Source organism: Alligator mississippiensis, chromosome 1 (genome assembly GCF_030867095.1).
Source record: "Alligator mississippiensis isolate rAllMis1 chromosome 1, rAllMis1, whole genome shotgun sequence".
Lineage (NCBI taxonomy): Eukaryota > Metazoa > Chordata > Crocodylia > Alligatoridae > Alligator > Alligator mississippiensis.
This window is the reverse complement of record NC_081824.1, coordinates 83,491,855-83,509,298: the sequence shown is the minus strand read 5'-3', so window position 1 is coordinate 83,509,298 and position 17,444 is coordinate 83,491,855. Positions and strand designations below refer to the sequence as shown.

Below are 17,444 nucleotides of genomic sequence, written 5' to 3'. Positions count from 1 at the left end.
CTTGCCTCCTGTTATGCTTACATAGCCCGAAAGGAAGCACATTTGTCAGTACCACGCATCAGATCCATGGTGCCTCTAACTAAACGTCTGCCAGGGGCCTCAGATACCACAGAGTTAACTTCTAAAATACAGAAGGAATGCTAGCTTCTTAAAAGTAAAGGCTCAGTTTTGATGCATTACCTTTTTAAAGAAAAAAAAAAAAAGAAAGTTTCTATCTATTGCATTTCAAAGGCCTGAGAATTTTCTGAGTGCCTCACTTTGTTATATTCTGGGGTCTAAATGATGGGTTGAAAATCAACTCTTTATTCTCAACTGTAAGGATAGAAAAAAGGTGACTTTTTTGGATTTTTCTCTGTAAATTTGGAAAAGTCTCCTGTATTTAGTTGTGTTTTGTTTCATTACGCATTTGTCCAACAAGGATCTGCAGAGAATTATCATTAGAATGTTCCATCTAACTTGAAAGTAAGGCCATTATAAGCTAGATCTGGTAGTTATTATGTTTGGGGTCATGGAATGCATTGAGCATATGGTGATCTACATTTACTTAATTGTGTGTAGACTTAATTAATTGGTAGTTTACCTGTGAGTTTACCAAGTAACATTTCTACTGCTTTTTTTAAGTGGACTGTTACCATTATAGCAAAATGAAATAATTTCTTTGATTGGTAGAGGGTGTATTACCATCAGTTATCTTTATATGCTTCTTGCTGTTACATATATTTCTAAGGGGAAAAACGAGCAAATCAAGATAAAGTGGAGCTGTTTAACAGCCAGTGCTGGCTGTGTTGGGGAAGGGAGCTTCAAACACTGGACATATCCAAAATCTACCCCTAATATATTGGAAAGCAGGTTTGTAAAAATTGGATATGAAACAACAGTAGCTAATTCTCTGGTACACTGACCTTTACTGATTTATTGTGGCAGAAATTAAAGCTCATTCCTCCAAAGCCATCAAGAAGAAATGCAGATTGAATATGATGTTACTAATATTCATATTAGTTACCTACAGGAACAAACTTCTATATTTATTTTCAAATTATATGATGGCACATTGTGGTAATAGTAATAAAAATGACTTTTCAGTTAGAGAAATAAATATATATTTGAGGATGGTAACACTGCACAATACTATATGGCTACTTATATATTTCATTAAAAGCCCACTTATTTGTAAACTGTCATTCAGACAGAAGCAGTGAGACCCCTTTTTCTCAGCAATACTTCCAGTCCACTCAAAACAAGGCTTTTGTCTACCTCTACTCAGCCATAAAAAAGTGTGTTACAAACTCCACTCTTCTTCATGGCAAATTGCAATTATCCCTCCTAACTAGCTAAGAATTGCACATAACCTATTTCACCCAACCCTCACCCTGACCAGTTTCTTATGTTCATTTCCTTCTCTATCTTATTAATTCGGTAAGGGGCAGTGTTATTCTATATGTACATATTATAATGGGAACATGGTCTGGCCTGGTATCTGTCACTACTTCAATACTAATGTTCAATACCAAGAACAACAATCACGTAAAAAAGCCCATACTATAAGCTGCCCAATTCCTGTCTCCCAAACAGAAAGAGCACTGCATCTGCTTTAAGACATGAAATATGAATTCCATCAGGCAAGACTCACTATGGACAACTATATACAATTAATTCACCAACTGATTACAAAACTGGGCACTTTTCCAACTCCCTTACCTCCAGACAAGCCTTATTGATGCAAGCTTCTTGGTTCCCTTCACCAAGCAGACCTTAGTAACAATACTTCTCATATGCAGTAAGGCAACCAAAATCCTTTTAATTTTAATAAGATCCAATCTGGCTGTCAAACCAAATTATTGTCTTCATGACAAGTAATAAAGACAGCTTACACTCTGTGAATCAGGAGCAATAATTGATCTCCTGAATGTGTTTTTTCCTTCCATGCTATGAATCTTGTGCTTCAAAGAAGCATATCCCCACCTGTACTCAATAAAGCTGACTTATGGATCACTGCAAAGCCCAGTTACTGCCTCACAGACATACCCTAGGAAAGAGGGACCAGTTAGTACCAGTTCTCTCAGAAATCCACACCCATAAACACTAGCAAGATTATTAAGGGACACAAATTACAGAATCAACACAGATGCTCACTGGGTGAATCTATGTTAATATTTGTTCCATGCTCTGATACAAATGTCACAGAAAAAGTCTGTTTACAAAATAACTGGTAAACTTCTTGAACTGATGGGTCCTGCTCCTTCTCAGATAGAAAGCTGACCCCATTGAAAATAAATCCAATTTTCCACCTAATCTGAAGATTCATGCTATACCAAAAATCCCACAAGGATTGATAATGATGCCTGATCCATAGCAGATCCATTCTATACAAAGAGAAAATTCAGATAGAGGACATACAAATTTGTGTTGCCTAGGACAAAGAGGGACCACAAAAGACAGGATTGTCCAAAGTACAGTTTCCTGTACTGCAGTCCAATTTGTAAAGAGTTTTCCTTGTACAAACATATTATCATGAAGGCTCTTCCCTTACTAGACGGCTCTAATTTAAACTTCCTCCATCGTGTTTTTGACAAAAGTGTTACCCATCTGCTTTCATAATAGAGAGATACATGTTAATGAAGAAGAATGCTATTATTTGTGTCTTTGACATACAATCAATTTTAAAATTTATTATTTAAGAATTTGTGGAGATTTATATGAGAGCAAAGTTTCAAGTAGGGTAATTTAATGTTTTAGTCATCTAAAAAAATCACCAGCAGTTCATTCTGGTTTTGTTGTTGTTTAGCTTTATTTTATTATCCTCACGAGGGTCAGTTTACATTTCTTCAAACTCCGAGTCTAATCAACATATTCACCCGTAACTTTCTCCAAAATTACTTCTGTTCTTTAATAGTGTGTTGAAAACATAGAATTTATCATTGTTCAGTACTCACATATGCTTCTTCACCCTGGAAAGAGCCAGATCTATTATTTGACAAAAGTTAATATAGAGTAAGTTTGTATCTGAGCTCTTTCATAAGGGAAGTCTACCTTGCCAACAGGTTGTGTGTAAAAAAAAAATTTTTCTAGATGAAAATCTTCCTGCTAATATTCAGCACAGAATAGTGGAGGTGGTAAAAAGTCCCCATTTTTCCTTTTCTCTGTGTAATCAGTTCTGCCCTTCCCTGGAAAAAAAACAAGTCTGTAGCCTCTTTTTATGTAAAATGGTTTGTTGGATAAAATAATGTTGCAACCTTATAACAGGGCAAAATAAAAGGCACTTTCAAATCCCCTGAAACTGGGATGAGTCTGTAAGCGATGAGGATTTTTCAGTAGATGCAGAACAGTTCAAATGAGGAGGAAAGAATATTTACAAAACTCCAAACCCACCTCCCCTCTCAACTCAAAAAAGACAAAATATACAAGCACTCTTAGATCCTTCTTGCACAATAGATCTTACAATAGCTAAAACAATCAAGATTCCCTTTTTGCTAAGCAAAGAGGTAATTTACATAATTTCAAACAGAGAGAATGGCTGGATCCACATACAGTGCTAGATCTGGGAAAAAACTCAAATATCTAAAGTGGGACATAGATTCCAAGAATGCAGTCCTCAAAACCTGCACCTAACCCTATGCCAGCAATATTTTAAAGGACATGAGTGATCCTTATACTATTTTTTAATTAAACATCTTAGACACCTAATTCAAGAAAAAGGCACAGGGCTATGAATGCCAAACAGAAGCAGGCACCTCCCTGCACTCAAAATTTTGGCATCTAAACCCAGGAAACTGGAAGGGCCCAAATCACTCCCTTTTCAGCTTTTCCTATTGTTAACCTTAGGTAGCTCCCAGGCAAGTGACCTGCTCTTGTGAATCCCATTCTGAGTCTCATAATTCTTCTCCATGAAGTGCACAAGGAGTTGAGGTGCCTAACTCAGAGCTATAGATTCCACTTGGAGTGTCCAGGAATCTTTTAGCTAAGCTGGGAAACCCTCAGTATTTCAACAGCCAATCCTCTTTGGATCTACCTCTAGAAAACTTTTGCCTAATAGGAAAGAATACCATTAGAAATAATTAGGGACCTACCAAATTCATGGCAGAAGTGGGGTACGCTGGCTCCTTTACTCTTGCAGGTTCCCCCATGCCCCCCCCCCCAACTGGTGGAGGCACCCTGCTTGCGGCTCACTCCTGATCAACGGGGAGGTGAAAACTGCAATGTTAAATATGGTGCCATTTTTGCCTCCAGCCACTGACTGGCTGAGGGGCCCCAGAGGGCCCTCCTGTTTGCTGCTGACTGATAGGGAGGCAAAAATGGTACCATGTTTAAAACCACAGTTTTAGCTTCTCTGTTGATCAGAAAGGAGAGGCAGAGTCCTCCATAAATCAGAAGCAAGGTGTGGGGCAAGGGACAAAGCACGTATGAGGGAACATGCAATATTAAAGGAGCCACCGTGCACTATACTTCTACTGTGAATTCAGTAGGTCCCTAGAAATAATGACATCAGAAAGAATAAACCACAGCAGAAGTCAGGTCTGTTTTTAAAAGTATCATTATCCTTACTTAGTATAAAGACAATAAAATAATCCAATTATATTTCAAATACATAATTGAGAGTTGCATAGTTTACTTTCATACTACCAGCTGCTGCTTTTTATTGATCTATGTACCTCAGTCAGTACATACTATTTTGTAAGTAATAAACATATCATTGAAATATAGAGGGAACAGACATATCCATAAGATATGCATTAGATATTATGAGAAAAATCTATTAAGGACACAATGCCCCAGCACTTACCACCTCAAATGTGAATACCAACTGGCACATACATGCAAACGAGTTCAAACAGATTTCATATTGCTAGCGTAAAACTAGTTCATCATACAAATACACATTGTCCCCTGCTGTGATGAAAGGAGACATGCCAGACATGTTAGAGTGATGCTGAACAGACTTTTTTGCAACTTCAAGCTAGGGGTCTGCCTCCTTCTGTCTGCACCGAGAGAAAAGGTGCTTTTCCTCTTCTTTAGGGCAACTCTTCAAGTATTTAAAGACTTTTATCATGTTCCCTCTTATGTGTCTTTTCCACAAGCTGAGCATGCCTAACTCCTTCATTCTCTCCTCATACGACTTGCCTTCCAAGCCCTTTATCAACTTTGTTGCCCACCTCTGGACCCTCTCTAATCATGTCCTTTTTAAAATGTGGAGCCCAGAACTGAACACAGTACTCAAGATGAGGCCTAACCAATACCAAGTAGACAGGCACTTTTACCTCCCATGTCTTGAACACAATACTTCTATTGATGCATCCCAAAACTACATTCACCTTTGACGCAGCTGCATCATACTGAAGACGTCTGCAATCTATCAGTACTCCAAAGTCCCTTTCCATAGTGCTGCCATCCAGCTAAGTATCACCCATTTTATATATGTGTTTTGCTTATTCTTCCCAAGGTGTAGTACTTGCGTACAAGTATATACATATATAAATATATTCAGCCTTGTACTTTAACTAAATTATTTTTTACACAAGAAGTCATTTGAAGCCAAAAAATAAAACCTTTCCTTTGAAATGCTAAAAGTTTTCAATTAAGCAACTTCAATTTTTTTTTCTTTTGTGAAAGCTAAAATCCATGAACCAATTTTATGTCAGTGAATCAGCATTTTCTTAGTTAACATAACTTTTGTAGAAAATTCCCAACCAGCTCTTGTGTCAGCTCAAATTGCTGAAGAAGTATTTAGCTTCTTCAGGAAGGTAGAATTCCATGAAGCCAATCCTCAAATAAAGCATTATTTTTACCTGGAAAAAAAATTCCACCCTGAAATTACTAATTTAATTTGCAATGTATTTTTATCCAATGGTTTATTCAAATTTTTTAGAGAGCCTGAAAAAAATCAGATAACTTTTTCTTGTATTACTGTAGGAAATTTTGATGTTCCTTAAAATGTGTAAATACCTTTCAAAAATCATATTTCTTTAATTTTTTTCTAAAAACAGCTTGTATCTCATTCCTTTCACATTTTTTATATTCTCTGAAGCCTATTTCTTTTCACACAGTCACCACTCTACAGAATTTTCTTTTAGTTATACACTTCAAACATTATGAATCCAAATGTCTCTATTAGGCATAAAATGAAAAAAAAAAATACCCCAACCTAATAATATTGCCAAAACTTTCACATACAAAATAAATTTACAAAATGCCAGGCAGTTGGAAACACTGGAAGTGACTGAATCTAATAAGTTAACTGGACCTGTCAGTTCTGTTAACACCTATAAAAACAACTTTTTACATACATGACCAACAGGGAGGAAAAGAATCTGGAGTGTAACCCAACATTTAGGACAGCATTCACTGAATCAATCCTAATTTTATTTGTAGTTTTTTTTCTAATTATAGTTTTGTCTCCATGATTAATTTAGGGAGTAAACATATCTAATTATAGTTATAAAGGTGGTAAATGGTTTGAATGAAGGAGGCCTTACTCTATTTACTAAGTTTATTTTTAATATTCTTTACCTAGTAAACGATTCAAGATTTCACCATCAAAAGACACTGCTTTCAGAGCAAAATATAAAACACTGTATCACTCAAACTGGCTATCTAATAAATATGTGACTGTCAAGACCTCCCACCAAGGAACAGCAACTATACTACAATGCCATTAACAGCTCTGTTCCCAAACACACAGGGAAAAAGCAACACTTTAGAGCTATCATGAGCCACTGGAAATTGCTCACCCCTAATTCCCCATTTTAAAAGGCCCTTGCCAGAAGGGATTTGGTAATAACCAGCCCACCACCTAAGAATGTCACACTTGGTGCAGACAGAAGGGCAGTTCCCCGATTTAACTCATGGCACTTCAGAGAAAGCACCATGAGTTAGACCAACCCTCCCGACTCAACAGATATTAGCTGCTGGGTCAGAAGCATGGGAGATCGAGCTCCAATTTAGAGCTAATCAAGTGAGAGAGGCAGGGTTGGCTGCAGTTGCAGCCTCTTTCCCTCGCTCTGCCCCCGCTCTCCCAACTCCAGTGCTGTCTCAGGATGAGAAGGAGGGAGGGAGGTCCATTCTGGGGTTTCCCCAACCTGCTATTTTGGGGTTTCCCCAGCCTGCACCCTCACTTCAGGGGAGCTTCAATCTACACCCCCCCCACCCCACAGCATGGTTGGGCAAACCCCAGAATGGGCCTCCCTACCCTGCTTTCTCCCTTGCCCCCCACCCAACCCTGAGACAGTACCAGGGGTTGGGCTGGGCTGCAGTAGCCCAGCCACCACAGCAAACAAAAGTTAATGAAGGTACTCCACTTTGAAGCACCCTTATATAATGCGGGATAATTTTTCACATGATTGGAGTGTTCTGCAGCCTTGCTCTTTGTGGGGCACTTTCAAGGGGTTGATCATGCAACAAATTTAAGTTTTGTCTGTGCCTACTGAGTTGCCACAGACAGTAACAGACAGTAACAAAATATTCTGGCACAGACAGTAACAAAATGCGAGTACCCCAGGCATATTGCCTATCACATTCCTGAGTTCAAGAAGAGGCACCATTTCCCTCTTGCCTAGTGATTTGAATGAACTTCCTTTCAAATGCATGTTATTTATTGGTGCATGATGGCTTGACAAAATGCCTTAAAACATCTTCTTCATTTTGGTTGGGGAGGTCATCAGCAGACCGTCTATAGAGGATGACTAGTGGGAGATAACTGTGGCACTCTCTTTACTATCACTTGTTTTGTTTCTATATTTTTTCTCCTTCTTCTTTTCCTTCCTTATTCACTTCCTCTCCCAATAGCTCTCAGCTTCTCCAATCTTTTTCTTGGTTTTTCCTAAAGCTTGTTAACAGTTGTTAACACTGAATTGGTTGGCAGGTAGGCCAAATGCTAACAACATTGATTCAGTCTTTTAAATGTATTGCATGCATTGGGTCTGCAAAGTCAACATGACTTTCAGAAATTATCTGAACCAAATCCTGGATCTGAACAGCCAAAATTTTAAGGAAGACTCAAAAAATCTAGATTTTGCCCAAACCTTTCTCTACTTGCACTGAGTAAATGAAAAAAAAAATACAAAAAGTAGATGTGTAACATGAAACAAAGGAAGGAACCATTCAGTGTATAATGTGTATCTGTCACACAGGGTTATATATTGCAAATTGACTTAAACAAAGTCCAGCATCCCTGTGGCTTGACTTACTTGCACTGGTAAGACACAGAGTATGCTGTTTCAATCAACACATAAACCATTCTTCTCCCATAGTCTGTGAGCAATAGTTCTGTCATGCAAACTAAAAATAAAAAAAAATAGCCTTACCTTTTAGGTGGATCTGTGATAAGCTTCTCTCTGTTGGAAATCGCTCTTGCATCCATCATGTATAAGCCTTATAGGCTGAGACCAGTACCTAATAAAAAATTCAAAGTCACTGCACGTAATAGATAATGAAGTGCTGGTTCTAGGCAATAGCACCAGGAACTTCAGGTGTTTGTTTAATATTCACTGTGCATATTCCTAAATAGTCCATGCACATTTTTAAAAATTTCTTTTGCATAATGCTGCACTTTTTCAGAACCTGTAAGAGACACTTGTTCAATAATATCCACTAAGTAGTAGGGCCTGGGGAAACAGGTATCATTCGCTGCAAAAGAATTAGAAAGACATTTACCAGAAAATGATGTATATTTGAATCTGATATTTCAGTAAAATGCTAAAAGAGTTTAGGCAAAGTAAGTTAATGTTTGTATTATTTATATTTCTCTTTGGGAAAAAAGAATTTGTATTATGATTTTAAATATATTTAAAGCTAAAATTGCATAGACCGGAACATGAAAAAATAGAAACCAGTAGGTAATGTGCATACATATATAATTCTAAGTAGACATTTCAGTACTATAGTTAGTGAGATCTTGCATTAGTAAAGTATATATCTTGCTTTTATTAATGCTAGTTTCATACTTGTATTCTTGTCACTCCCTCTATATTTCAGGATTTCACTTTTTTCCTCAATATTTCCTTCCAAAGGCAAAAAAAATATGGCATATTATGAATGTAAAAAGTATATATGGAAAAAGACTAGGGATATGCAATAAAGGAATCTCTTATGGAAGAAATTTAAATGTGTCAATATTAACAGCTTTGAAGATCAATACCATTTTTAAAGCATGCTTCAAAATTAACAAGTCACTTGCTCTTATGAGGTGCACATGCCTTTGGTTTTGATAAGAAAGAGCTTGGAGATCTGGTATCAAACTGTCTGCTTTCAAAATTTCTTTAAAACACTAAGAGATTATATGAAACATAGGCTAGGTTCTGTTGCTCTAAAGTCATGGTCAGCAATCCCTTTCTCTGAGAGAAGGCCCACAGACTGCAGCGAGACTACACACAGAGTAAGCCATGACTCGAATGAGTAAGACTGATAGAATCCGGTCCCAAAATTTTTTAACCAAAGTCTATGTTGACAAAGGACTTGAACAGGCATTCAGTTCTATCAGTGGAAATTTCTCATAGCAATGAGAGCATTGGGCAGCACCCCCAACCTGTCCCCAGATGGATATGGGTCTGGGTACAGGTCAGGGGGCAAGACAGGTTGCTCCTCTGTTCTGCTCCAATCACTGGAGCAGAAAAAGGGAGCAGTGGGCAACTCTTACTCATTCACTTCCCAGACCAGGGTCTGAGAGTACAGGGGCAAAGAGCAACTGCTCCACTCCCCTCCCAGACAGATCTGGGAGAAAACTGGAACAGTCAGCACAGTTTCCTCCTCCCCCACAACCTGGAATCCTCAGCCTAAAGAAGAGGCAAGGTGCTTTGCTACTCCCCTTCTGCACTAGACTGGGATGGGACGGTCAAGCATTTATTCTTGTAAGAGAGCTGTTCTTGCAAGGGAGACCCCTGGAAATCTTTCTGCTGGAGGGCCCATATTTGAATGAATGCTTGTATGTTTCTAGTTTCTACCAGAAGAGCAGTGATTCTCCTGGGAGAAACCTAATGCCAGTCTGTGGCCAAATTCTTCCTTGATCATCTATACTGAAACAGAGAATGCAATCAGATTTAGGAGAAATTCCAGAACAGTCTCAAAATTCTGCTAGTAATACTGACCCAGAAACTACTTGGACAGTCACATGGACAGATACGCAGGAAGGAAGGCAGATGTCATACTAAGACACTAAACCACTTGAGCATATTGTTGCTCTTTTGTCTTACGCTAAAAATGACCAATTTTAAAGAAACATACACACACATTCATACAAGAGGAAAAGGAGGAAAAATATAGAATTGATTCTTCTGTGATACATTTGGACCATTTTTGCACCTGCTGAAGAGAATGACCAGTCTAACACTACTGGATTATGTTACGATATACAGTATTCTCTCTCTCCCTCCCCCTGCCTCCCTGAAGGGAGACTGAAAGAACTATCCATTTTTCATGAGAGGTGGGGCCTCAAGAGACAAAGAGGCCATTCTGCTTCAAGAACAAATAACCACAGAGTCTTAGGAATCTACAGTTAAGTTCAACAGCTCATTTGGAGATGGTGAATTTGACAAAATTATGATGGTGCTCCATCTGATAACAGCATCACTTCTGTTAGACAGTAGAAAGGTAAAGCTGATGTACATACATGTGAGACACACAGAAACAGCAATCATGAGAAAACAAAAAAAGAGAGAAAAACTGAAACCTCTAGGTCTGACAAAAGGAATATGCCCAAACCAGTTCAGGTAGAGCACTATAGTAAGTCTATTTTTACATGCCCGTTTAAATTCTGTAAGCTTCCATAAATGCAGTTATCATTACCATTGTTGCCTTATCACTCTCAGTGATTGCTCTCTTTCAGTCAAGTACAAAGGCAGGCTGAATATAAATGTTTTGTCATAAAACTGCTATTCAAACAATAAAAAGGGTTATAATAGTACTAAAAAAATCACCCCCAGGGCTGCAGCACAGACTGGCAGTATGCATATTCAGGCAGCACAAAGCACTTCTAGTCACATACTTCCTACCCACAGGACCCTTCCACTGCATCTGTACTTAATATTAGCATGTGACTAAAAGTGATTGGAATATTTTCACGCTCAAGATGTCCAGAATATTTTGGCATCTGATTCAATATTAGGAATCGGTTTGGGCATTATTATAAATGATCATTGCATTTAGAAAATATCAGCTAATGTAACACTGAAATATGATCATTTTTAAGAAGAAAATTACTTGAATAAAATTACTGGGATACATCTATTTTCCCCTTTAAACTGAAAATGCTTTTTCTGGTATCAGCTCTGTCCATGTAGTGCCACCCAGGGGCCAGTTTCAACATGGTCTAATAATGCCATCTTGCCAAGGGGCTCACTGAAAGGCATTATGGAACTCAATCCCTCCCCACAGCTTTGGGCATTCCTATTGCATTATGTTGGTGGTTTTGGTGTCTTCCTATGGTATAAGAATAAGAGAGGTGGCATTGGGTGATGGGGGAGGAGTTGTGGATCACCAAAATTCAACAAACTAATTACACTAATAGAATGACAGCACTGCTATCACCATGGGGGGAACAATTAAAAGGTGGAGTTTAAGACAAAAGGTTTGTCGGTGCTGCATGCCCACTGCCCTGAGTAAATGTGCCTCCTTGCAACAATAAAGACAAATAAAGTACTAAAAAAGGATAAAGCAGGAGATTACAGACCTAGCTGTGGTTTGATAAATGGCACTCTACTTCACTCTGCTTATTGTGTACTTCATACCTCGCTCTTGAATATGGAAGAGAATTTTATTAAAGATTTAGCCACGGTGGTGGTGGTGACTGGCTCACAGTAATTTTCCTACAAAGTAGTTTAATCTATCACAGGGCAGACAGTGCACCTTCTTACCATGTATCATATCTGTCTATTGAGTAAGTGCTATCCAAATCCAATTTCTTTTCATTTTTGGAACCTGTGATGCATATTCAAGATACATTTTCTTTTTGTCTGTGGGCTAAATTAGGTGCTGTATAAGGTAAAAAAGCTCTAATAAAAAGAAATCTGGACTCTACTGGGTACATTTTTCAGTGAATTCTTTTTTTCTTCTTCTTCTTTTTTAAGGAAACATTATTGTCCTGATCCTACAAAATAATGGACACATATGGATGCCATGCCAACTCCTGACACCAAGACTGCACACATTTACTGATACAGCTCAAATCCTCACAGCACTGTTTACATGTTGAACTTGCAAAGCTATTGCAGTAAAGTTCCAGCTCTTAGATCAACTACTGCAAGTTTCAGAAAGCAGGAAAGTCCAAAATCTTTTTTGTGCTTTTTTAAATAACATTAAGTAATTCTGGAAAGACAGTTTCTGAGGGCTCAAGTATAGATATCAGAATTCACCTACTAGGTCCCCTGACAAAACAGGATCATTATCTTCAGAATGTTTTTTTTTTTAAACTAATGATTTGTCTATTTTTGTTGTAAATGATCCAATACAATTACTGGTATTCAATCCTCTAATTAGGGAAACTATTCCATTCTAATCATTTCTAATTGTAACCTGTATTTTCCCTGATGTGTGTCTTCAACATTTTCTTGTTTCATTTAGTGCTCTTACATTTAGTTACAGATATTTCCATGTCTTTACTGACAAAAAGGAGTGAGTTTGCCAGCCTAAGCAGAGGTCTATTCTCATGAAAAGGTATCAGGAGATCTAATCCAAAACTATTTGTTAGTCTTGAAGACCTATTGGTGCAGAACACATCTGTCCTTCCCTTGAGCAGGAAGCACATTAAACTCCACCAAATGTACTCATTCACATTTAGTTTCTGGGATTAGTTCAAGACTTTGGGTTTGATCATTCATGGTTTGGGTCCTGTGTACCTCATAGACATTTTCTCCTGTGCTTTTTAACCCAGCAGTTGAGATCAGTCTATGTGTTCAAAGTCACAATTTGTTAGACATGAGTGCCATTGGCTCTAGAATATACATTCCTCATACAGACTCACATAATACAAATCCCTTACCCTTCAGAGCTCAGGCAGGATAGTAGAACCATGGGACAAATCAATCCTTATTCCAGGATGGTGCTCTTTAAAGTGCCTGAAGCTGTGATTGCACAGGGGATTATTGAAAAGAGAAAATAGACCCAGGAAATAGTTAATGTCTGGGGGAAGAAACACAGTTTACTACCTCTTTGATCACTAAACAATATGTTAGGCATTTAATCAGAGTTGTAGAATCTGGTGCCTGAGTTCTAACTGCTCAGCGCTGAGTAATATGAGCATTACTCCAGTATAACCACTGGTTCCAACAAGCTCATGCCAAAACCTGTACAATCCCATCTTCCCTTCTCAGTCAAACATAATGATTATCAATCAATATTAACATAATATAGGATATCAAACAGTTATAACTAATCTATTAACTAACTAAAAATGTTTGATTAGTCTCCAAGTTGCCCTGAGCTGCCTCAGGCAGCACCAGAATTGTCTGACCGTTGTCCATTTTGCCTGGGGCTTAGCTGCCTGCTATATCTGTCGGAGATCTTTTCTAGTAAACTGATTGACTACATGCCTTCCTCCTGGCCTTGGAAGAGAGACTAATTTATTTCTCCATCATACATGTTTCTTTAAGGCGACAGCCACGTATGACCACAAGACTCTCTCTTGTAGCACTGCTGCTGTTTGCAGCTATTGTTCTTCATCACAGCGTCATTTCCATGCAGTGGCAGCAGCTTCCAGGACCCCAAGACATGCTAAGTATTTTTACTTTCCTTTCTATAACTTCATTTCCATCATGATTCTGACACTGGTTTCCAGCAGTGCACGCATTCAGGTTTCCAGTTTTCTGTTCAATGAATTGATGGCATACTTCATTAGTTCTAACTATGATTCTGAGTCTGGCTCCACACCGCTTCTAGAAGGTGCTTATTATTTTGGCACCATTTTCCACCAACTCAGTAAAGTAGGGATAATGGAAAATAGGGATTACACGTGTAAACCTGAATTTCACTGCAAACCATTGAAAGCCGTAACCCAATAATTATAGCTTACTGTCAAAATAAAAAGCCTAAAAAAATTGACTTGATACATCCAATCACTTGATTAGCTATTTTATTTTTTGTAAGATCTCACAGGGAAGTGAGAATAAGTCTAAGAAAAATACATAGTTTTTGTTTTGTTTTTTCTAGTCAGTTAAAACAAATAAACAAAATATATGCCTCATTCTGCTTCAGGGAGTCATTTTTACCTGTGTGACCAACATGGGGTTTTTTTTGCTTAAGTTGGCCTGTGTTTTTAGCATGTCAAAAGTCTTAACAGCTTCCTCAGTATCAATGTGTAGTCCCCCTTTTGCAATGCTGGTAAATGACTTACGATGACTTCAGCTAACCTTGGCCTCCTATAAAGACAAGAATTTTTATACTCATAGATTATGGCTAAATCCTCCTCTATTACGCTAGGAACAGACATTCAGAAAGCCTGAATTGATTCAATCTTTGCAGGTTAGTCTAACCTGGCTAGCAGAGATGACCTGAGCAGGGTACATGCCCCAAGGCAAACCAGCCTGTGTAGGGCCCCACCCCTGTGTGCCCTGGATGGAAAGAAGCCAGCAGTAGAATTGGCGGCCGGGCGGGAGGGTGCCAAGCAACTGGATGTGAAGCCGGTGGTGGCAGCGGTGCTGAGTCATCATGGCCACTCTGCCCAGCTCTGCAGACACCTCCAAAGTGCGGGGCCCGGGGCAATTGCCCTGATTCCCCCGCCCCCAGGACAGCCCTGCTGGCTAGGCTATATCAGTTTTGTAAGCAGACAGACATCCCAGAAATGCAGGCACATGCCTTCCATGGGTCAGGCTAGAAGCTGGGGGATGCTAAAGCAGCCCTCCCTTCCTTCCACAGCATGGAGCTGAGGGGGGTGTGGCTAGGCTCCAGCAAGAGCTGTGATTAGCCCAGCAGGGAATTGATAACAGTGTTTATCATCCAATTAAGAAAACAACAGAGGGACATTACCAGCTAGTTGTTGATTCTGCCTCTTAATTCAGCACAGACAGTAGCCAGCATGTGATCTGCTAGCTAATACACAGTGGAACTGTGCAAAATTTTGGGGCCGTTTCATTTTGTTTCAGATTCGGATGTTTCAGCAGCCAAAACATCCAAATCCAAAACAAAATGCAAGGCTCCAGAACAGCTCTGAAATGAAACAGATCTATCCAAATCATTTCCAAAACATTTCGGAAATGTTTTGGAAATGATTCGGCTGTTTCAGACTGTTTGGGATGTTTTGGACCGTTTCAGAGGCAGGCTTGCAGGAAAAGACGCACTAAGAAGAGGGAGGGGGTTGTGGGGGTGGGGGAAGGACCCGCTCTAATACTGACATCTGTGGCTGGCCAGTGACAATGATTTGTTCCTGAGGTCCCTTCCAATCCCAGTGCTCTGGGGGAGGGATGGAGAAGCACCATAAAAGGCTGTTTGTGAACTGCTCTCTGCCATTTTGCAGCTGTGTCTGTGTCTTTGTAGCAGCAGGAGCAGCAGCAGAAAGCAGCATCTGTAAGCTTGCAGCTTGGTAGTGCCTTCCTACCAAGTTGTAGCCAATCCTTTCCTATTTACCTTTGCCTACCCTTCCTATTGTTATCCCTTGCAACTGTTTCTTCCCCCAAAATCCTGTTTTTTGTTGTTCTTCTTTTTTTTTCCTCCCCCCAAAAAAGAAAGTAGTGCTTTGCCTGGCAGTGTCTCATCACTGTGCACTGCAGGAAAGCACTACACGTACATTACACACACACTCACACAGACACACATCTTTTTCCAGCACATGACATATGAAGTGTGCTGGAAAGGCAGATGCCAGGTCTTCTGGCAGGACAGGCAGAGGGGGCAGAAGGAGAGCTTAAGTTCCTCCTCCCCCAAACTTAGATGCACCCTCTTTCCTACCATTAGCAAGCATGAGGCTTCTGGTGCTAGTGGCAGCAAGGAAGTGGGACCAGTGCCTGCATCTGCACCCCCTCCAATAACATCAGCTATAATAATAACCCCCAGCACCACCAGCATGACAAGCAGCACCAGCATGACAGTCTCCTCCACCCCCATTTCAGTGCCCAGCCTGAGCCTTCCAGTTCCAGAGGAGGAGCTGGAACTGGAAGCAGGGGACCTGAGTGCCCTAGCAAAAGAAATTCTAAGGACCGAGGAGGAATCTGAGTTTGTGCTCCACTCCCTTCCAAGTTCCCCTAGAGCCAGGTCTCCTTTCCCAGAAAGCAGCTCAGAGGAGGTTGAGGTTGTGGAGGTAAGTGGCTCAGCTGAGTCAGCTCCTCCTGTTCTTCTGCCTCTGCCTGCTGAGAAGGGGGATCAGGCAGGATCCGCACCCGCACCCCAGAAGTGAGGGGGTAATGTAGTGTGGGATAATTTTGAGCTGGCAGATGATCCCACATATGCTATCTCCCTGCACTGCCAATGTAAGGCAAGCTGGGACAAGGAGGTGAAACATTTCAGCACCACAGGGATGCTGATGCATCTCAGGAGTCAGCACCCCCTTGCCCTTGCTCCTCCTCAGCCTGGCACCAGTGGGAGCATGCCCAAAAAGAAGTCCCCCTCTTGGTCCAAAGCACGCACCCCCAAGAAGCAGAGGCAGACCACCCTGGAACAGTGGGACTAAGGTGGACAGAAAGGGAGGCACGTTGCAAAGGTGAGCGAGATCACCCAGACCATTGAGAAGATGCTTGCTCTGGATGGCCAGCCCTTCTCCCTAGTTGAATGGCCAGGGTTTAAGTGGCTCATGGTGCTCGTGGCCCCATCCTACCAAGTGCCCACATGCACCACCATCAGCAGGATGGAGGTGCCCTCCCTGTATGAGGCATGAGGGAGGAGCTATGCAAGGCAGGTCTGCAGATGGCCTTGCACTTCACCTCACACATCTGGAGCATACAGGGTAGAGATCATGCCTACCTTTCTCTCACAAGGCACTAGTGCCATCAGTCAGGCCATTGGTGGGCTCTCCTTCAAGCCGAGGTGGTGGATAAGTCCCATACAGCAATGGAGATCACGGTGGCCATAAACCGCATGGTGCAGGGGTGGCTCACTGGGCAGGGTGAGGTCACCCGTGATTTATGGTCACCGACAATGGGACCAATATGGTCAAGGCGGTCCATGATGCCAACTTTGTGGGCATCCGCTGTGTGGCACACAAGTTGCACCTTATAGTCAGGGTCACCTTGGAGGGGGACAAGGGTGCTGGTGATGGTGTCATCACAACCAGCCAGCTCATTTCAAAATGAAGGACGGTGGCGGGCTACTTTTACCAGAGCATCAAGGGGGGCAAGGGGGGCTGCAGGACAAACAGGCAGAGCTGAACATTTTGCAGCACAAAATCATTCAGGATATGGAGACTCAGTGGAACTCCACATACATCATGCTGGAAAGGCTGGTGGAGCAACAGAAAGCCATCCATGAGATGGCCTCAGTCAGGGAGATTGGGATCAGTGGCCTGCTTAAGGAAACAGAGTGGGATACCATCTCCC

The 17,444-nt window shown here is 40.6% G+C and overlaps 1 long non-coding RNA gene across 4 annotated transcripts in view; it reads right to left on the bottom strand.

Annotated features, from left to right (window-relative positions):
• LOC132252103 (uncharacterized) overlaps window positions 1-17,444 on the bottom strand; it is a 519,299-nt gene that overhangs the window by 358,846 nt on the left and 143,009 nt on the right. For all 4 annotated transcript variants that reach the window (XR_009463852.1, XR_009463853.1, XR_009463850.1 and 1 more), the window contains one exon: window positions 8,298-8,385. This is a non-coding gene — a long non-coding RNA (uncharacterized LOC132252103). The remainder of the gene's footprint in view (window positions 1-8,297; window positions 8,386-17,444) is intronic.